The sequence below is a fragment of the Pongo abelii genome, chromosome 13, assembly GCF_028885655.2.
Source record: "Pongo abelii isolate AG06213 chromosome 13, NHGRI_mPonAbe1-v2.0_pri, whole genome shotgun sequence".
Classification (NCBI taxonomy): Eukaryota; Metazoa; Chordata; class Mammalia; order Primates; family Hominidae; genus Pongo; species Pongo abelii.
In genome coordinates this window covers 67442910-67464839 of record NC_071998.2, presented here as the reverse complement: position 1 = coordinate 67464839, position 21930 = coordinate 67442910, and the positions used below count along the sequence as shown (strand labels likewise).

The window sequence follows — 21930 nt, the reverse complement described above, 5'->3', positions numbered from 1 at the left end:
TAGCCTGGAAATCTGAACACTAGTTAGAACATCGAGGCTGGGATTGTGTGCCAAAGAGATTGGCAAGGAGAGTAGATGAAGGAGACTGCAACATAATTAGACATTTCTATTTAGGCTTAGGAAACAGTTACGAGAAACTAAATACTGCTCTTCCTCGGAGCTTCTCAGGGGTTGGCATTGGAGGATATATCTGTCAGTAAGTTCCTAAGTTACGTGTTCAAAGAGAAGTGCCTCTATTAGAATTTCTATCTCAATCATGTGCATTGTTTTAATTAAAGGTTCTTTTCTAAGATTCTCAAACAACAGATATATAATTGTATTTATAGTATGGAAGACAATTAAATTAGAATCTTTTTCAAGATAAAAATAGTGTCTTTGAAATTGCTCACATTTCTAGAGAATAATGGTGCTATGATCAGTAGTTTCTGTTCCATTAGCTTCTTCTTTCCAACTAGGCAAATCAATAAACTTCATAGTGTTTGTTTTTCACCTTTTATTGCCACCATTTATTCAAGTGCAGACTTGCCATTGTAACTTGTACTTCTGGATAGGCAGTCATATATTTGCTTTGTTATATTGATAAGATTTTTTTTTTTTTTTTTTTTTTGAGATGGAGTCTCACTTTGTCGTCCAGGCTGGAGTGCAGTGGTGTGATCTTGGCTCACTGCAGCCTCCACCTCCCTGGTTCAAGCGATTCTCCTGCCTCAGCCTCCCGAGTAGCTGGGATTACAGACACACACCACCAAACCCAGCTAATTTTTGTATTTTTAGTAGAGACAGAATTTCACCGTGTTGACCAGGCTGGTCTTGAACTCCTGACCTCGTGATCTGCCTGCCTTGGCCTCCCAAAGTGCTGGGATTATAGGTGTGAGCCACTGTGCCTGGCTAAGTATTTTTTTTTTTTCAGTGCAACTTGTGCTGGTCCTTTTGTGAAGCAAGAATATTCAAGAGTTTATAGATATAAAAATATTCTCAGCTCTTACTAAAGAAAAACAGATAAAATCCCAGACGTTCCCAAAGAATGGGCTTCATAAGGTTCAAGTAGATAGCTGGTATGGATTTTAGTTGTCTTCTAAATCATCCTTTATGCAGGGAAAGCCTAACATGTTTGAGTGATTACTGTTTGTTTGGCATCAAATAGTGCCAAAATGGACTTTGGCATCAGACTGATTTGGTTAATTTTAGGTGCTTTTTTTTTCTTTTCTTTTTTTTTTTTGAGACAGAATCTTGTTCTTGTTGCTCAGGCTAGGTGCAATGGCGTGATCTCAACTCACTGCAACCTCCACCTCCTGGGTTCAAGAGAGTCTCCTGCCTCAGCCTCCCGAGTAGCTGAGATTACAGGCACCCCCCACCACACCTGGCTAATTTTTGTATTTTTAGTAGAGTCGGGTTTTCACCATCTTGGCCAGGCTGGTCTTGAACTCCTGACCTCGTGATCCACCCACCTCAGCCTCCCAAAGTGCTGGGATTACAGGCGTGAGCCACCGTGCCTGGCCCTAGGCTCTTATAATTTAGCGAGTGACCTTGGGTATGGGACCTAACTTTTATAGCCTCAAATTACTCATATGTAAAATCGGGATGATAGAACCTGAAATAGAGTGGTTTTGATGATTACATGAGATACTGGACCTAAAATGCACACGGTGAATGCACCATAAATGTTAGCAACCCGTCACTTACTCAGGAGCTTTCTGGGGTAAATTGCTGTTGTGTTTTCACTTATTGATCACTACTTTGGAAAGGTTAAAAGTGTACTTTTAAAAATCTCAGTTGGCAGGGTCTTAAGATGACTTGAATCTATCAGGTTGTACCTGAAGAATCTGGAGTATCCTTCCTCATCTAATTCTCCAGTTTTTCTCCCCTTGAATTCCTCTGTCAGAAGCACAACTTTAAGAACACCACTTCTCTGCTCAGAAATTTTCAGTAGCAGTTTGGAGATGACCTCAGGCAATTGCACACCTTTTAGCTTCACATTTAAAAGGCCTTCTACAATTGGGCCTCTGGGTCTATCCTTCTAGATTTATCACATTCCCTAGTAGAGGGAATTCCCTAGGAGGGTGTACTCCTACCAAATGAGGTCAGTTGCATGCTCTTCTGAATACATAGCTGCATTTTTCCCCCCTGACTTCACTCCCATTGTTCACTCTGCCTGAAATGTGTATCCTCTTCTATTTTTACCTCCCCAAACTCTACTCATCCATCAAATAAGACCTCATTCAACAATTGCCTCCTCCACAAAGCCTTCTGTTACCTTTCCTTGTGGAATCATCTTTTTCCTCTAAGTGTCGAGAACATGTTGTTTACACTTCAATTATGCAACAATCACAACCTGCCTTTCTTATTAATATGCAAGCTTTATGAAAGCAGGGATCATTTTTTATCCAATTTTTGTTTGCCACAGTAGTTAGTACAGTTAAATCAGTGCGTCCCAAACCATCTTTGAAAAAGAACCAGCTTTGAAAAAAAAAGCAATCTGTTGCAGATTGAGATGTTTGTAAAACACAATAGAAATGAATGATTAGAAAATTAAAATAAAAATACAGGGCAAAATACAAGCCCAAATGTCTCTCTCTCTTTTTTTTCTTTTCTCTTCTTTCTTTCTTTTTTTTTTTTTTTTTTTGAGATGGAATTTCACTCTTGTTGCCCAGGCTGTAATGCAATGGTGCGATCTCAGCTCACTGCAACCTCTGCCTCCCAGGTTCAAGCGATTCTCCTGCCTCAGTCTCCCGAGTAGCTGGGATTACAGGCACTCACCACCACATTCGGCTAATTTTTGTATTTTTAGTAGAGACGGGGTTTCGCCATGTTGGACAGGCTAGTCTTGAACTCCTGACCTCAGGTGATCCGCCTGCCTCAGCCTCCCAAAATGCTGGGATTACAGGCGTGAGCCACTACACCTGGCCTCCAAATGTCTCTTTATGATAGTCAATAGACGTACATTTGTTCTCTCAAAGTCCTGTAAATATATCTAAACACTTACTTCCTGTTCTCTTCTCATTTCCCACTGGTAAAAACAGTTCATAGATGGGCACAAGTTGATGGGCCACATATTGAGTAACCTGACATTACCTACTGCTATGTAAACATATTGGTTAAATAAGTAAATCCATGGACCAGAGAAATGTTTTATAACACTTTCTTTTTCAATTATTGTTTGTTTCAATGTCCATTTTTTAAGAATATAGGATAATTAATTATTAATAAACCATCATGAAATTTGGTCACATTAGCTTGCTGATTTGTGAATCCTATTTTGATGCATTTAAACAAGCCAGCAAATCCAAATATGATTTTCTTTGTGAAAGTAAAAAGGCTGAGTGGGGCTGGGTGGATTAGCTCATGCCTGTAATCCCAGCACTTTGCGGGGCCGGGGTGGGCAGATCTCTTGAGCCCAGGAGTTCCAGACTAGCCTAGCCAACATGAAACCCGATCTCTACTAAAAATACAAAAACTAGCTGGGTGTGGTGACACATGCCTGTAGCCCCAGCTACTCAGGAGACTGAGGTGGGAGGATCACCTGAGCCCAGGAGGCAGAGGTTACAGTGAGTCGAGATCATGCCACTACACTCCAGTCTGGATGATAGAGTGAGTCCTGTCTCAAAAACAAAAACAATAACAAAAAATACCCCAGCAAGGTTGATGGGAAACTTGCTACTTGCCAGAAGTTCAGAGAGTTTCCCTATTGAAGAAAAAAATGAAAACTCCCTAGTAGGCTTAGTGTTCTGCCTTAAATAATATTATTTCAAAAAAAATTCCAAATCAAAGAGATATACATCATACAATTTACATGGTTAGTCAGAAATTACACTGAAAGTTCATTAAATCACATCTAGGGAATTTAAGTGAACTCAAGTAAGTAAATTAACTGCTGAGTTAATTAAGTTGTTAATTAGTTAATTAACTGTTATAGTTTTAAGTGATGCCATTAACAAACTGACATAAATTTCAGTTTTACTTTCCTATATTTAGAAGCCCTTCATGGAACTGTAAAAGCTGGAGGGCCTAATTCTTTTCACAGAGTTTCAAACAAAATACTAATATATTTATAATAAGATTTTTATTATTTAGGGTTGAAGGCATTTTAAAGCAATTCATCTAATTGCCTTTTTTTTTTCTTTTTAAATCAGAGGGTATTCTTCATTTACTTTTTTTTTTTTTTTGAGATAGAGTTTCACTCTTAGTTGCCCAAGCTGGAGTGCAATGGTGCGATCTCAGCTCACTGCAACCTCTGCCTCCCGGGTTCAAGTGATTCTCCTGCTTCAGCCTCCCGAGTAGCTGGGATTACAGGCGTGTGCCACCACACCCAGCTAATTTTTTTTATTTTTAGTAGAAACAGGGTTTCACCATGTTAGCCAGGCTGGCCTTGAACTCCTGATCTCAGGTCATCTGCCCACCTAGGTCTCCTAAAGTGCTGGGATTACAGCCGTGAGCCACTGCGCCCGGCCTCTTCATTTACTTTTAAAAATATAAAATAGAATATGTAAGTGAAATAAACATGCAAATATTCATAATGTACAGCCAGTTTGATATATGCTACTCCTTCTGTTTGCATATTGTTGTTAGCCCTGAAGGTTTTGGAAAGGTAGGCTGCAGTTATTTGCTATGAAACAAATCATCTTAAAACCTAATGGCTTGAAATAATAACAATCATTTACTTGGTCTATGGATCTGCAAGTTGGGTAGGTTGGGTGGAGACAGTTCATCTCTCTTGACGGGGACTGGGTGATCCACTTCTAAGATGGTTCCCTCACTTGGCTCTTGGCCAGGAGCTCAGCCAGGGCTGTCTCTTGGGACCTTGTTTCCTCTCCTCATGGCTCTTTCTATGGGCTGCTCGTGCTTCATCACAGCATAGCAGCAGGCTTCTAAGAGTGAGTTCTTAAGAGGTCTGAACAGAAGCTGACAGGCTTTTTATGACCTAGCTTCATAAATCACTTCTGCAATGTTACACTGGTGAAGCAAGTCACCAAAGCCTGCCAAGATTGAAGAGGAAGGAAATGACTCCACTTCCCAGTGGGAGAAATAACAAAGATCTAAAGGAGTAATTCAGTTTGGTAAGTTAAGGAAGACTTGTAAAAACTCACATAGTAGGCTCTGATACTGAAAAACAGGGAGTTTTTGTTTTGAGACACAGTTTTGCTGTTGTTGCCTAGGCTGGAGTGCAATGTCACAATCTCGGCTCACTGTAACTTCCACCTTCCGGGTTCAAGCAATTCTCCTGCCTCAGCCTCCCGAGTAGCTGGGATCACAGGTGTCTGCCACCACACCCAGCTAATTTTTTGTATGTTTAGTAGAGATGGGGTTTCACTATGTTGGCCAAGCTGGTCTCAAACTTGTGACCTCAAGTGGTGCACCCACCTCGGCCTCCCAAAGTCCTGGGATTACAAGCATGAGCCACCGCACCCAACCAAGAGGGAGATTTATAATGTTTTCTTAGTTAAGGCTGCCCCACAATGAGCTGAACATTAGAGTAATCCCATGAGCAGATAATGTAGTAGAAGAAGAACTGGATTTGGACAGAAGATTTGGATTTACATTGAAGTTCTATTGTACTGTTTGAGAGGTTTTTGAGAAAGGTATTTAACCTTTCTAAGATTCTGTTTTCTCATGTTTAAAATGATAATACCTGACCTATTTCTGTACATGCCAGAGTCTTTGAGTTCAAATGAATTACTGTATGGAAAAAGTGTATTTTAGATTAAAAAAAACAAATTACATATGTATGACTAGTATTCTGAGTACTAGAATATACCCATTGTACTCTCTTCCTCATACTTGTCTGTTGTTACATTGTTACATTCGTTTATATTGCATCTTTATTTATTTGTGTACATAAGTAACCCCAAATTCTTGAACTAGTGTGTTCACTGGGAATCACGATTCTGACCTCAGACAATTTGCTTATACATTGGGAGGATGGAACCAGGAATTTAGGAGAGAGGGCATTTCTCCACTGCTGGAAGTTCAGACTTTGGGAGGATGTGAATTTGGGGAGGTGGAGTTACATAACCGATGTTGAGATGGTACCTGTGAGACAGGGGTGATTTGGGGCCAGCTGAATTTCTGCATCCATCATGCTTTAAATCTGAGAGTCTGAGCCATGGTGCTAAAGGGTGTCAAAGGTTGTTAAGTGTTTGACATTGTTGGTGATGGTCACGGGTATGGTCCAACAATGGAAGCCAAAATGATCTCGCCTGGTCCTAGTGAGGTCTTGTCATTAGTGAGCAATGCCAGCCAATAGAGCAACTGAAAGAAGCATTAGAGATGATGGGAACAGAGGAAGGAATTGATTACATGTAGCCTAACGAATTATAGTTGGAGATGCTTGGTGAATAGGACTTTGATGCCCAAAAAGTAAAAGCAAGGCAATCCAATACCTCCCATGAAGGTTTAAAAAAAAAAGTGTAGTGTCCAGGACAACCACTGGGAAGGAAGGGGCCTTGTGGGCTGGGGCTTATTCAAGTGTAACTTAGTAGAAGTAAGGAAGCTATGAACTTTCTTCCATAATCTCTGTAGGCCTTCCTTTTACCCGTTAATCAGTGTCTCACATCTCATCTCCCTTCGAAGGTGTGAAATCTTTGAGGGCATTCCCCTCTTCTTACAAAGGCAGCGCTTGTTAAGTGTTTGGTGAATTGTATTTCCAAATGAGTCTAAGATACACTGTTGCAACTGTTGTATTGGATACTGGAGAAGAGAGAACTTATTGCACCCTTGTAAAAAGCACTGGCTGCCTTGAAGATTGTAAAAAAGAAACTGGAGGCAAGCCACCCTGGGCAGTCAGTCAGCTGCTTTTTGCTGCCTGCCTAGTGCGTCTTGTGTTCTCAGGTGCAACTGATTGGCAAAAATTGGTAATATGCCCTTGACCAATATTTCTAAAAGCTCACAACTACAGAGTTGAGTATGCGCAGTATGTACTTTGTAGAAGCGGAATTCTGCTCATGGTAGCAACATCCATGTGAGCTTGAGTTGGCACCTGATACAAATGTCCTGGGTAGTGTGTGGCTTGAAATGGAGTCAGGGAGTGAATAAAACAAGTGTTCCACATGGTGTCTAAAACGTAGTTGTAACAACTGAACAGCACTTTTCCAAAGCAAAAAATCAATAGATCTTTGCAATATACAGAAATTCCCGGTTATCTGGACCAGTCAGGAAACAAGGTGTGTATCAAATATTTCAGTTTTTAGAATATCCTGCTAGGATTTTTTTAATTTTTTTTTTTTTTTTTTTTTTTTTTTGAGACAGGGTTTCCCTTTGTCACCCAGGCTGGAGTGCAGCAGCGTAGCGGTGTGATCATGGCTCACTGCAGCCTTGACCTCCCAGGCTCAGGTGATTCTCCCACCTCAGATTCCTTAGTAGCTGGGACCACAGACATGCGCCACCATGTCCAGCTAATTTTTGTATTTTTTGTAGAAACGGGGTTTCACCATGCTGCCTAGACTGGTCTTGAACTCCTAGGCTCAAGCGATCCTCCTCCTTCACCCTCCCAAGGTGCTGGGATCATAGGCATGAGCCACTGTGCCTGGCCAGATTATATTTTATGGGAAACACTGTTGATTGTCTACTCTACTCACTATCCAGTCTTTCCCTCTTTCTCAGTAACAAGAACTCAAAATCGTTGAATCTGGTGCCTAGCTATAAAATGATGTTTTTAGATATTCTTACAGATAAGAGCACCAGTGATAAAGTATGCAGAGGTCACTAGGTGGGGCTTTCCAGGAAAGTTTTTCTAGGGGCCTGAATTGACTGGGAAGCACATGGTTTGTGGCCTTCCCTTATTTTCATCCTGCATTGAATGCTAACTTAATAGTTAGAGCTGAAGCAGCCATCTTGAGACCATGAAGCAAACTTGAGGATGGAAGTCATAAAGTAAGGCTGTTGGACAGAAAGAAAGAGCCTGCATTCCAGATGAACCTGGAATTGCTATTCTAGCCCTAGACTGCCTATCTCTGTGAGAAGAAAAAACAAAAACAAAAAAACCCAAATATCTCTCTTGTCTTAACCACTGTTATTTTTGGTTTCTGTTATTAGTTGCCAAGATCAATATTTTCTTCAGGATATTACATGTAACAAAGTTATCACAACACTATGGAGATCACAAACTTACTTTAATTTGTATATATTTTAACCTCTCCTTGTTTCAGATTTGACAAAAGCTAAATTACAAGAGTTCTTATGGGAGAACATAAGTTTAAAATGATGTCAAAAGACTCCCTGCAAAAAAGGTGAAGACACGAGAAAGGATTATCTGAACATATTTTAATCTTTTTTTCCTTTTCATTTTATAATTCCAAGTCATAGCAGGATCTCTTTGTTTTGTTTTGTTTTTCAGACAGGGTCCTACTCTGTCACCCAGGCTGGAGTGCAGTGATGCAATCATGGCTCACTGCAGCCTCAATCTCCCTGGGCTCAGGCGATCCTCCCACCTCAGCCTCCTGAGTAGGTGGGACTAGAGGTGCACACCACCATGCCTGGACCACCGTGCGTGGCTAATTTTTGTATTTTTTGTAGAGATGGGGTTTTGCCATGTTGCCCAGGCTGGTCTCGAACTCCTGGACTCAAGTAATCTGCCTACTTCGCCCTCCCAATGTTCTAAGATTATAGGTATGAGCTACCGTGCCCATCCTACATCAGGAACTTTAATGCCTTACAGACATATTAGGAACATTGTACATGGAAATTTTGACTAATAGAGAGTCTCATTTAATTGAGTGTCACCAGAGAGGGCTCTGTGTAGTATAACCAAAACTCTGCTAACTGGCCATCACTTGTCTGGCTAATGAGAGTAACTAAGGCTCTCCAGTTCTCTGTAAAACCCTTTGCAGCTGGCTGAGTACCATATATCCAGTAATTAGTTGTGTTTCTGCCCAAATCTCTTTGTACAAATTATATTTGTTACGTGATTATATAATTTGATGAAATGTGCGGTTTGGTAACTTTATGAGGGGGAAAGAAAAGGATTATTTCTATGAAAACTAAGTTGAATGCTTGGAAACATATATAAATTTCCCATAAATTTTGCTTTTGGATGAGGTGTGGGGAAGCCAATAGTAACTGGGAATCTGTTAAGATACTGCCAGCAGATTGCTTTGGAAGGATCTTTAAAAGATAGTGCATTTTGGCCGGGCGTGGTGGCTCACGCCTGTAATCCCAGCACTTTGGGAGGCCAAAGTGAGAGGATCACTTGAGACTAGGAGTTCGAGACCAGCCTGACCAACATAGGGAGACCCTCTCTCTACAAAAAATAAAAAAAAGCTGGACATGGTGGCATACACCCGTAGTCCCAGCTACTCAGGAAGCCGAGGTGGAGTGTCACTTGAGCCCAGGAGGTCGAGGCTATAGTGGGGCATGATCACATCACTGCACTCCAGCCTGGGTGACAGAGTAAGACCCTGTCTCAAAAAAAGAAAGAAAGAAAGAAAAAATGGTGCATTTTGAGTCTGGTGTGAAAAAAATCTATGGGAAACTCCAAAAGAGTGGACCCAGAAGCAAAGGGACTTAAGCCCTTCTTCTAAAAGTGGTTAATTCGTAAATATGTTAAGTGTTTTAATTGAAAATGAAATGTTTAAGGTGTATGTGCTTGTTAGTAATACTTCATTCTGTCAGGCAGTTTAAGTTCGTCATTCCTTTAGGATGGATAAGAGTGCTTTTGCTGTGTATACAGAATTCATACTTAGTACAGGTGTGTTAAATAAAAGAATGGCAAGCCAAGGGAATTAAGCAGTGATTTAATGGACCAGGTGGCGTTCCTACTACTGTGCTATCCTGTGCCACTGGGGGGCAGGTGTTACTAATCTATCACGGTCCTCAACTGGCTTCTCTTTAATATTGGAATACCAAGCAGCCACTACCAATCAATCAGTTGGCCCATGAAAGGAAATCTCTTTGCCAACCATGGTTGAGAGTAGGAGAGTGATATAGGTGAAAGTTATGCATTGGCATGTGGCTTGAGGCTGGACAGGTTGGAAATGTGTTGGGAAGATACACAGGAGACCTTTCCAGGACACCCACCATCACGTGGATTGCTAGGATCCATCTGCCATCCGGCCAAGCTTCCTCTGTAGGCAGTGGCCCCTACCTCATCACTCCATTGGCTCTTCCTTCATGGGGACTGTACTCTAGTGGAGAGGATGAACTTGTCAGAGAAGGGGAAAGTCGTATCAGGATATTCCCCAGAATCACTGCAGCTGAGTCACCCCCCTCAGCAGAAAAGCGTTATAGTTGGGCCCTGAGGGCAGAATGTCTAGTTTGACCCTGGTTTCAGCACTTCCTAGCTATGACTAGGGCAAGCTACTTAACCTCTCCAAGTTCCCATGTTAATGATAATGGGTTTATAAGGACTACATGTAATAATGCATGGAAAGCATAAAGGACTGGTTCTCAGCACCTTCAAATCCTCCACAATAGGGTTTCATGAACATGAATCTATGAACTCCTCTTCAAAATCCTGTGCACATTTTTTTGCCCGGGATCCATGACTTTCACCAGATTCTCAAAGGAGCCTGGGACTAAAAGAAAAGCAAAAACAGAGCAAAACAAAGCAAGAGAAACTTAACACTTTCTTGTTTAGAGCAGCTCTTCTCCAACTTTAGTGAACCACCTGCCGATCTTGTTAAAATGCCAGCTCTAAGCCAGTAGGTCTAGGGATTATCAGGCTCTGCATACTTAAGAAGTTCCTAGTTGGTGCTGCGACTGCTGATCCATGGACCTCACTTTGAGTAGTGAGGGTTTAAAGTGTCTTAGTTGTTTGGGCTATTATTTGTTATAACAAAATATCACACACAGGGTAGCCCATAAACAACAGATATTTATTTCTCCCAGTTCTGGAGGCTGAGAAGTCCAACATCAAGGCGCTGGCAGATTCAGCCTCTGGTGAGGGCCTGATTTCTGGCTCCTAGACAGCACCGTTTCTGTCTGTCCTACATGGTGGAAGGGGCTGAAGGCCTCTCTGGGGCCTCTTTTATAAAAGCACTAATCCGGTTCATGGGGGCTCCACCCCCATAATCTAATCATCATCCCCAGGAACCACCTCCTACTACCATCATCTTGACTGACAGGATTTCAACATATGAATTTTGGGAGGACAGGAACATTCAGGTCAGAGCAGCTTCCACATCTTGATTTTCTTCTGCAGTGTGGAGAGGCACTGTAACATGCTGATTAAAAGCATGAGCTGTCAGGACAGACAGCCTAGGTTTGCTGCCTGGCTTTGTCCCTTCTATAATGTTGATGAAGCTACTGAACTTCTCTCTATCTCAATTTCCTTATCTGTACAATGGGGGTGATAACAGTATCTCGCAAAGAAGGTTGCTGTAAGGAATAAATGAGTTAAAGAGTTTGTAACAAATCTGGGTGAGGTGCCTGAAGTCCCAGCTACTTGGGAAGTTGAGGTGGGAGTATCGATTGAGCCCAGAAGTTCAGGTTCACCCTGGGCAACACAAGACCCTGTCTCTAAAATAAATAAACAAATCCCTATTTTTCTACCAGCAAATTTGAACCCAGAATCCAGAACTGGATTTTCTTCCATCTAAGTCCTAATTCACACACATAGGACCTGGAGCCATAAAGAAAGTTGTGGTGCATGGCTTATGAAGAGTGGCAATCAAAGCGGGGTCACAGTGCAGTGTAGCCACAGTGCAGTGTAGCCACTGTCACATGAGAGAAAGTTCAATGTGGAACAGAAACTCCAAGTCACAGTTCTGTCTGGCAGCTGAGCCTCCACCCCAGAGCACACACCTTGGTGAGGGGCTGAGCTGGGTATTCAAAAGACCTCCCACCCAGCATCATCCTCTTGCCATAATTTTATTTCTCCTGTTGGCGTGTTGTCTTTGGCACTCAATTATCTTCTGAGAAAACATGTGGAAACTATGATTTCCCTCCCTGACCCTGCTTTTTGGATCTAGGTTTTTATTCTTTTTCAGGAAATCAAAGCATGTGGCCAAATACTGAAGCAAGAGGATGTCTGTTTATTGGTTTTTTTTTTTTTTTTTTTGAGACGGAGTTTCACTTTTGTTGCCCAGGCTAAAGTACAGTGGCGCCATCTCGGCTCACTGCAACCTCTGCTTCCTGGGTTCAAGCGATTCTCCTGCCTCAGCCTTTTGAGTAGCTGGGATTAACAGGTGCATGCCACCATGCCCAGCTGATTTTTGTATTTTTGGTAGAGACAGGGTTTCACCATGTTGGCCAAGCTGATCTCGAGCTCCTGACCTCAGGTGATCCTCGGCCTCCCATAGAGCTGGGATTACAGTGTGAGCTACTGCTCCTGATCTTTTTTTTTTTCTTTTAAAAAATAGGTCCAGGTATATTCAGGTTGAAAGAACTGATTAGAGTTTATGATTTGACTAGCCCAGAACTTTTTTCTTTTAAAACCAACTTTATTGAGGTACAATTTACACCAAATACAAATGCACTCATTTAAAATGTGTACTTCAGTTGGGTGAGGTGGCTCATGCCTGTAATCCCAGCAATTTGGGAGGCCGAGGTGGGAGGATCAGTTGAGCTCAGGAGTTTAAGACCAACTTCAGCAATATGACAAAATCTCATCTCTACAAAAAATACAAAAATTAGCCAGATGTGGTGGCACGTGCCTGTAGTCTCAGCTACTCAAGAGGCTGAGGTGGGAGGATTGCTTGAATCTGGGCGATCGCGGCTGCAGTGAGCTGTGATCATGCCACTGTACTCTAGCCTGGGCTAGAGTGAGACCCTATTTCAAAAAGAAAAAATAATAAAATAATATAAAATAAAATGTATAGTTCAATGGGTTTTGACAAATGTTCAATGGGTTTTGACAAGTGTGTGTGGCTGTGCCATCAACATCACAATCAAGATCTAGAACATTTGCATCAGTCTAAAATGTTCCCCTGGGCCCACTGGAAGTTCTTCCTGTCCCAGGCAATCAGTGATGTGATTTCTATCAGCATAGGGTAGTTCTGCCTGTTCTGGACCTTCACATAAAAGGAATAAATGGAACTTTACACATGTACTATTTTATGTCTGGCTTGTTTTGCTCAGCGCAATGTTTTTGGGATTCATTATTTTTGTTATGTGTATCACCAGCATCAGTAACAGAATCTTTTTTAAAAAATCTTTTGGTTAACTCAGTCAAAATGTCAACCATTATTTGTACATTATAAATTAATAATATATGCACTTTGAAATGTGTTTGTTTTTGGAAAAGCAGCTCATAGGTGAGGAGTACCACCAAGTTCTAAAATATTTGAGTAGCCATGAGTAATTGTTTAATTGTGAGGACTGGGGAACAGTGGGAAGGCTGGCTGCAGTGCTGGCCCTGCCACTGACTGAGTTTGAGCAAGGCCCATCACCAACTGGGACTCAGTTTCCCCAAAAGGATCAGTCTTTGCTGTCTCCTGAGGCCCATCGTAGGTCTGACACACATGCTGTTTTGGGGATGGCCACTGAGCAGCGGGGCCAGCAGAGGGAGCAGGAGTCAACAGATGAGCTGCAGAGTTTGGCCAGCGCCTTGAAGGGGCCTCTGGGACACAGGCCACCGCAAGCGCAGGCACCACCTCATTCCAGAGCTCAACATGTTCCCGTGGTGGACTGAGTTTTAAAGTGACTTATGCCTTTAGATATGACTTTGCAAAGAGATTTCTTATTAGGGTGAGCTTGAAGGTTCTTCTATTTATTTTTTTTGTAATCTAAGAAAGATCTTACTGCCAACAAAAGGGGGGCATAAACAAATAAGAGATCTCTGTGTGATCTTAGAAGCAAATACAATAGATTCACCTTCAAAATTTATTTACATTAACCTTTAAAATAAATTAACTTTTAATGGTCATTACCCTAGAGAAGAATTGTACAAAAATGTCAAAAGGGGCTTCTTTGGAGTATACAAGAGGGTGTGTGTAGGTTGTGTATAAATACTATGCTATTCTATATAAGGGACTTGAACATCAGGAATTTTGGTATCCAGGAAGGGTTCTGGAATCAATTCCCCTAAAATACCAACGGATGACTGTATAGAATTGTCAAAAATAAATTATTTTATAACATGCCATGGTCTAAAAATAGTAGTGAGTTTTTAAAAGCCGTAACCTGATTTGCCTCTGAGGCCCTCTCTGTAAGCATAGTCAAAGGGACATTTCATCTGAGAAATTACCCTTGCCTACAATCCCTACACTGTTAGCTCACAGAGTTATTTCTGTTCTCTGTTTCCTTTGCTTCTATAGCCATAACTGATATTGCATGAAATATTTGTGGTCTTATATTTGCTCCCCCAATGCTTCTCTTTATAATATAGAACCACCCAAAATCAGAGAGGGGAATTAGGGTGCATGTGACTTGCTGAGAAACATCCTATAGACATTTAGGAAAGCTTCAGAGTACCACCTCTACCTCTCCCACAGCAAAACATTGTCTTGGAACAACCACGTTGATGAAAAGTTTTGTGATTTTCTAACTCAGCAATATGACACATACGAATAGGGAGGGTAAATATACTATAAATGGCATTTTCCAGGTAAAATTAGAAGAGTACTAAAGAGGCAAGTTGTAAAAAGGAAGCTTTTGCTGAGACTCCTGGAAGGAGCAGAAGGAAGGGGGTGAGGGTAGCAAGAAGAAAATAAGGCTGGGCGCGGCGGCCCACACTTGTAATCCCAGCACTTTGGGAGGCTGAGGCCGGCAGATCACTTGAGCTCAGGAGTTTGAGACCGGTCCAGGCAACATGGTGAAATCCCATCTTTATTAAAAATACAATAAATTAGCTGGGCGTGGTGACTCGTGCGTGTAGTCCCAGCAGGAGGGAGGCTGAGGTAGGAGAATCGCTTGAACCCAGGAGGCGGAGATTGCAGTGAGCTGAGATTGCATCACTGCACTCCAGCCTGGGCAACAGAGTAAGACTCCATCTCAAAACAAAACAAACACACAAAAAAGAAAATAAAATGAAGGGTGGAAATTAAGGAAAGCCTGTCTGAGCAGAGACAACTTATAGCTCCATCTTGTATTAAAAAAACCCTCACTTTTCTTGTCAAAAAGTGACTTGACAAACCTTTATAGAAAAGATGAATGGGCTGGGCATGGTGGCTCACGCCTGTAATCCCAGCACTTTGGGAGGCCAAGGCAGGCAGATCACCTGAAGTCAGGAGTTCGGGACCAGCCTGGCCAACATGATGAAATGCTGTCTCTACTAAAAATACAAAAATTAGCTGGGCTTGGCGGCGGGCACCTGTAATCCCAGCTACTCGGGAGGCTGAGGCAGGAGAATCACTTGAACTGGGGAGGTGGAGGTTGTGGTGAGTTGAGATTGCACCATTGCACTCCAGCCTGGGGGACAAGAGCGAGACTTTGTCTCAAAAAAAAAGAAAAGATGAGTGGAGGCCTGGCGCAGTGGCTCATGCCTGTAATCCCAGCATTTGGGAGGCCAACATGGGCGGATCACAAGGTCAAGAGATGGAGACCATCCTGGCCAACATGGTGAAACCCCATCTCTACTAAAAATACAAAAGTTAGCTGGGTGTGGTGGTGCTCACCTGTAGTCCCAGCTACTCGGGAGGTTGAGGCAGGAGAATCACTTGAACTGGGGAGGCAGAGGTTACAGTGAGCTGAGATCGTGCCACTGCACTCCAGCCTGGAGACAGAGCAAGACTCTGTCTCAAAAAAAAAAAAAAAGAAAAGATGGATGAGTTATTTTAGCTATCTCATGCCACAGAGAAAGAAGGCCTCATGATTATTTGTATTAGGCTAGCATAACACTGATATAAAAACCTGACCAAAAAAGCACAAGGAAGAAATGACCTCAGAATAACCTCGTTTAAAACTCTTGATGCAAAAATCCTAAGTCAAATACCAGCAAGTAGATTGTAACAGCACGTTGGAAGAAAGTAAACCATGACCAAAGAAGCTTATTCTAAACATTCAGGGTGGTTTACTAGTAAGAAGGCTATACAAATAATTAATCACATTAAAATGTAGGGAAGGGTCTGATGTACAGGCTGGGCTTTTTTTTTTTTTTTTGAGACAGAGTCTTACTCTGTCACCCAGGTTGGAGTGCAGTGGCACGATCTTGGCTCACTGCAGCCTCCGCCTTCTGGGTTCAAGCCATTCTGCTGCCTCAGCCTCCTGAGTAGCTGGGATTACAAACAACTGCCACCACGCCCTGCTAATTTTTTGTATTTTTAGTAGAGTTGGGGTTTTGCCATGTTGCCCAGGCTGGTCTTGAATTCCTGAGCTCAGGCAATCCCTCTCCTTGGCCTCCCAAACTGCCAGGATTATAGGTGTGAGCCACCAAGCCCACAGGCTGGGCTATTTGAAGACTTTTCTAGGGCTTGGTACTCTTATTTTTAGATACTAGATCATATTAAGAAGGAAAAGGAGGCCAGGTAAGGTGGCTCACGCCTGTAACCCCAATATTTTGGGAGGCTGAGGCAGATGGATCACGAGGTCAAGATATCGAGACCATCCTGGCCAACATGGTGAAACCCCGTCTCTACTAAAAATACAAAAATTAGCTGGGTGTGGTGGTGCACGCCTGTAGTTGCACCTACTTGGGAGACTGAGGCAGGAGAATTGCTTGAATCTGGGAGGCAGAGGTTGCAGTGAGCCGAGATTGTGTCATTGCACTCCAGCCTAAGTGACAAGAGCGAAACTCTATCAAAAAAAAAGAAAGAAAATAAGTTATCCAGGAAGATAGTGAAGGTAAAAGATTCCTCAGCAGAATTTCCCTCCTAACAAAAAATGGCAGCGCCCAAATCATTTCTTTTCTAACAAAGAGCAGCCTGAAAAATTGAGCTGCAGACATAGATAAGCAAGCCAGAAGCTTGGACAGGGGAATGCCGGCAGCTGTGCCAATGCAAACTGGCTACCTGAGGGCCAGGTATGTTCAACATGGAGAGTTCATCTTCCCTTTTCTTTGTCACCATGGTACAGTAAAAGAATAGGCAACATGGTGCCAGCCAGGTAGAGAACCCATCTGCATAATAAAAGATGAGAGTGGGGATGGCCAGATTTTCACACGCTATGCAAACGGCACACCTGGTCTGACTAATCTTTTGCGACCTATGTAAACCAAACACCGCCTCCCCAAGCTCATCTATAAAACCTCCTGCCCTTCACCGTGGAGGCAGCAACCCATTTCTCCAGGCACCCTCTCTCTGCAGAGAGCTCTTCTCTTTCTTTTACCTATTAAACTTCCACTGTGCACCTCACTCTTTGTATGTCCGCATCCAGTTTTCCGTGAACGTGAGACAACGAATCTCAGGTATTTACCCCAGACAACGATGTTGCTTCATCATCACCACCATAATCTGCCAGGTCATCTGTCATGGTGACTTTTAACCCCCCTCCAGGAACCACACATTTCTTCTTCTTTTTGGCTTTGCTTTGCTTGCTTTCGTTGGTGAACTGGTAACATTTTTCAAGTCATCAATTTCCAGTGAAATACACACATATCCAACTAAGACTTCCAAAAAACTGGCATAATATAGTGACTTTTCATATTGTATAATTTTATCTTTTAGTAACTTTCCAAACTCTGTAAAGTCATCTCTTAAAGATGGGTTCATAGCATTTATTCCATAAACTGTATTATTTTTTGAGATGGAGTCTCGCTCTGTTGCCCAGGCTGGAGTGCACTGGTGTGATCTCAGCTCACTGCAACCTCCACCTGCCAGGTTCAAGCAATTCTCCTACCTCAGCCTCCCAAGTAGCTGGGACTACAGGCACGCACCACCACACCCGGCTAATTTTTTATATTTTTAGTAGAGATGGGGTTTCTCCATGTTGGTCAGGCTGGTCTTGAACTCCTGACCTCAGGTTATCTGCCCACCTCGGCATGTGTGAGCCACTGGGCCCTGCCTGTATTATTAACTATGAAAATTTCCTTTGCTAATTTGAGGTCTGACTCTTCCTGTAATTTCTTTAGCACTGTTTATCTGTTAAATTGTTCTTCTGTTCTTCTGGGTTTTAGAACTTTAGGTTCTCAGGTTCTTCTAACCTCTCTTTAATTTCAACTTGCCTTTTCTTCTATTGTTGTTCTTTCTCTTTTATCTTCTCTGCTATTTATTTTTTTCTGAAATTTTAATCTCTGGTTTTATTTCTGCTTCCTCTTTGTTTTTTTTTTCTTTTTTGTCATTATCTTCCCAGTTATCTTTGATGTCCTCATCCTCAGCTTCCCAGTGGTCCCCGCTGACAGTGCCACCACCCCGCACCTTCTGCACCAGGGATCCCATTGAGGACTCATCCCCACCCCCACCCTGGGAGTCAAAGTCCCTTGCCGCTGCCACTGGGCCTGGCGGTGTGAGGGGGAGAGCTAGCCAGGAGTTAGTGCCATGGAGGGGAGTCACTCTATTCTCTATCTTGATTGTAGTTGTGGATATAGGCCTCTCTGTATTTGGCAATAGAACTGTACATCCAAAAAAGTAAATTTTACTGTATGTAAACATAAATATTAAAAATAAATGTAAAAACCAGGCTGGGTGTGGTGGCTCATGCCTGTAATCCCAGCACTTTGGGGGGCCCAGGTGGGTGGATCACCTGAGGTCAGGAGTTTGAGACCAGACTGGCCAATATGGTGAAACCCCCTCTCTATTAAAAATACAAAAATTACCTAGGCGTGGTGGTGCATGCCTGTAATCCCAGCTACTCGGGAGGCTGAGGCAGGATAATTGCTTGAACCTGGGAGGCGGAGGTTGCAGTGAGCCGAGATCATGCCACTGAACTCCAGCCTGGGCAACAGAGCGAGACTTCTTCCCAAAAAAATAAAAATAAAATAAAAAATAAAAAGTAAATGTAAAAGCCAAGCAAAACAAAAAAACTCAATGAAGCCAATGATTGACTTGGTAAGAGGGTGAAGTGACTATAATACATTCAGTTTTCTCAACTGTAAGATGGAGCTAATAATAGTTCCTATCTGATAGGGTTGTTATGAGATTCTATTTACAGAATATCTAGCACAAAGTAAGTTCTCAACACGTGTTAACCATTGTAGCCATTAAGTGCAACAACTTTCTCTCTCTCTCTCTCTTTTTTTTTTTTTTGATGGAGTCTTGCTCTGTCACCCAGGCTGGAGTGCACTGGTGTGATCTCGGCTCACTGTAACTGTCGACTCCCTGATTTAAGCAATTCTCCTGCCTTAGCCTCCTGAGTAGCTGGGATTACAGGCATGTGTCACCACACCTAGCTGATTTTTTGTATTTTTAGTAGAGATGGGATTTCACCATGTTAGCCAGGATGGTCTCGATCACCTGACCTCGTGATCCGCCTGCCTGGGCCTCCCAAAGTGCTGGGACTACAGGCATGAGCTACCAAGCCTGGGCAAGTGCAACAAGCTTCTAAAGCAAGAATGCGGACTCCACGTTCTGATTTACCCGCTTACTAGTTGTGTGGCTTCAGATGGATTTGTGTTAGTCATTTTTGCTTCTGCTCCTCTGAGTTTTCTTATTTTTAAAATGTGGATAATGGTACCTAGCTCAAAGGGTTTCCGTGACAGTTAACTGAGTTAATCACCGTAAAGTACTTAGAACAGCGTGCTCTAAAGGGAGAAGAAGAGGTGTGGAGAAATGGAGTAGGGTTGAAGAAACTCCTAAAGCTCCCTTGAGTTCAGAAGGGAGATGAGGCCAGCTGGGTATAGTGTGTGTGTGTGTGTGTGTGTGTGTGTGTGTGTGTGTGTGTTTAGGGGAGGTTGGTGTTGGTCTCAGTGTTATCTAAGTGAGTTGTACAGGCAAGGTAACTGGAGAAAAGGGCAAGGAAAGGCAAGTCTTAAAATTTCTTAGAAAGACCTTTCACGAGCCGGGCGCAGTGGCTCACGCCTGTAATCTCAGCTCTCAGGGAGGCAGAGGCAGGAGGATAGCTTGAGCCCAGGAGTTCGAGACCTGCCTGGGCAATATAGAGAGACCCCGTTCTCCACAAAAAGGAAAAAAAAAATGACAACAAAAAAGAAAGACCTTTCAAGAATAATTTCCACCAATGAGTGGATCAAGAAAATGTGGTATGTATGCACCAGGGAATACTACTCAGCCATAAAAAGAATGAAATAATATCTTTTGCAACAACCTGGAGGGAGCTGGAGGCCATTATTCTAAGCGAAGCACCTCAGAAATGGAAAACCAAATACCATATCCTCTCACTTACAAGGGGGAGCTAAGTTATTAGTACGCAAAGGCATACAGAGTGATTTAACAGACTATGGAGACTCACAAGCGGGAGGATAGGAGGGGCACGAGGGATAAAAAACCACATATTGGTTACTACATATTGGGTACAGTGACAGGTGCACTAAAATCTCAGGCATCACTACTATACAATTCATCTATGTAACCGAAAACCACTGGTACCCCCAAAACTATTGAAATTAAAAAATATTTTTAAAAAAGAACTATATCCACCTGTGGCAGAGAAAATGGGGTATAGGGTCTGGAAAGAAACAGACCTGGATTCTCCAGAGACCAAGAAAGCTATAAGAGAGTTTAATTTGGTTCTATGTTAGTGTGATGTCAAAGCAGGGTGAATTTGCATTAAAGAAGTGTGAAAGTTTAAAGGCAAAGTAGGTCATGAGACAAGAGAATTAAATAGGGAGATATGGAGACTGTTTAATGATTTAAACCTCTATCAAGCGAATTGAACAAAGAGAGGCTGTTTCTCTGTGTTTGCATGGTCATGGTCATTGTGATCACTGCTCACGTTGGTTGCAGCAGGCTGTCTTGCCAATGGCTGCTATAGCAGTAACAGGGGACTGGTCAGCAAATGTGCATTGCATCAATGATATGGAGCCCATGCCCTTTCACTGGCTGGTTGGTAGTGGTTGCATGGAGCTGGGGACCCCCTCTTGGATCTTTATTGCTGGCCTCACTTCTCTGTATCACACAAGTCTCAAGAAGACAGAGAAGACAATAATACTTAATAAAATGAGAAAACTGTTTTATCAATATGTTAAGTGAAAAAAGCAGAATATGAAACTTTGTATATGAACCTAATTGGTTAAACATATATGTAGAAAAATGACTGAAATAAAACACATTAAAACAGTAAATAATAGTTGTCTAAGGATGGAAATTACAGATGACAATCTTTCCTTTATATTTTATATCTTCTTTGCTTTCATTGATAAAAACATTTTGCTTTTGCAATTGGAAAAGGTGAAATAAATATAATTAACTTATAAGAAATGTAAGTTCTTCTTCCATGTTCAGAGCTTTACACATTGCTCAGCAACAAATGGTTGTTTGCTAATTGGTATGTAAAGGGCAATAAACATGTTAATTGCTGGCTACATTCTCCAATCGCTAGAGGAAGTTCAAAGCTTCTCAACCTTATTTCAGCTCCAAGAAAGGAGACCTCTGATGTGGGTCAAAGACCTAACGGAGTCCTCAAAAGCCCACCATGAGCCGTAGTGGGTGGAGGCTGGGCAGGAGGGAGAAGCTTCAAAGCCCCCTCTTTCCATGACATGCTTCTTCTTTATATCAATTTCCATCACTTCCCTTTCCCTCTCTCAGCTACTGTTAAAAGATGGACTTTTGTATTAGGTTGCTGGGGTTGCCAAAGTAAAGTGCCACAGACTTAAACCACAGAAATTTATTTTCTCAAAATTCTAGGGTCTAGAAGTCTGAGATCGCAGTAGCAGCAGGGTTGGTTTCTTCTGAGACCTCTCTCCTAGCTGGCAGATGCCCTTTTTCCTGTGTCTTCACGTGGTCTTCCCTCTCTGTGTGTTTGGGTCTGAATCTCCTCTTCTTATGAAGATACCAGTCATATTGGATTTGAGCCCACACTAATGACCTCATTTTAACTTAAAGGCTCTATCTCCAAATATAGTCATTTGGAAATACTGGGGGTTAGGGCCACAATGTATAAATTTGGGGGGAACACAGTTTAGCCTATAACAGGATTGAAGTGTCTCCTTTCTTAAGGAGCCATGTCTCTGCTCATAGAGATTCAAAAGAAGGCCAAGGTCGGGCTTAGGAGAAAATAAGCAAAAGGAGAGGCTGC

General features: G+C 42.3%; 1 pseudogene; it reads right to left on the bottom strand.

The window, feature by feature from the left end:
* LOC100456860 (eukaryotic translation initiation factor 3 subunit J-like) overlaps nt 1–18179 on the bottom strand; it is a 23916-nt pseudogene extending 5737 nt beyond the window's left edge.
* Nucleotides 18180–21930: the final 3751 nt, after the last annotated feature.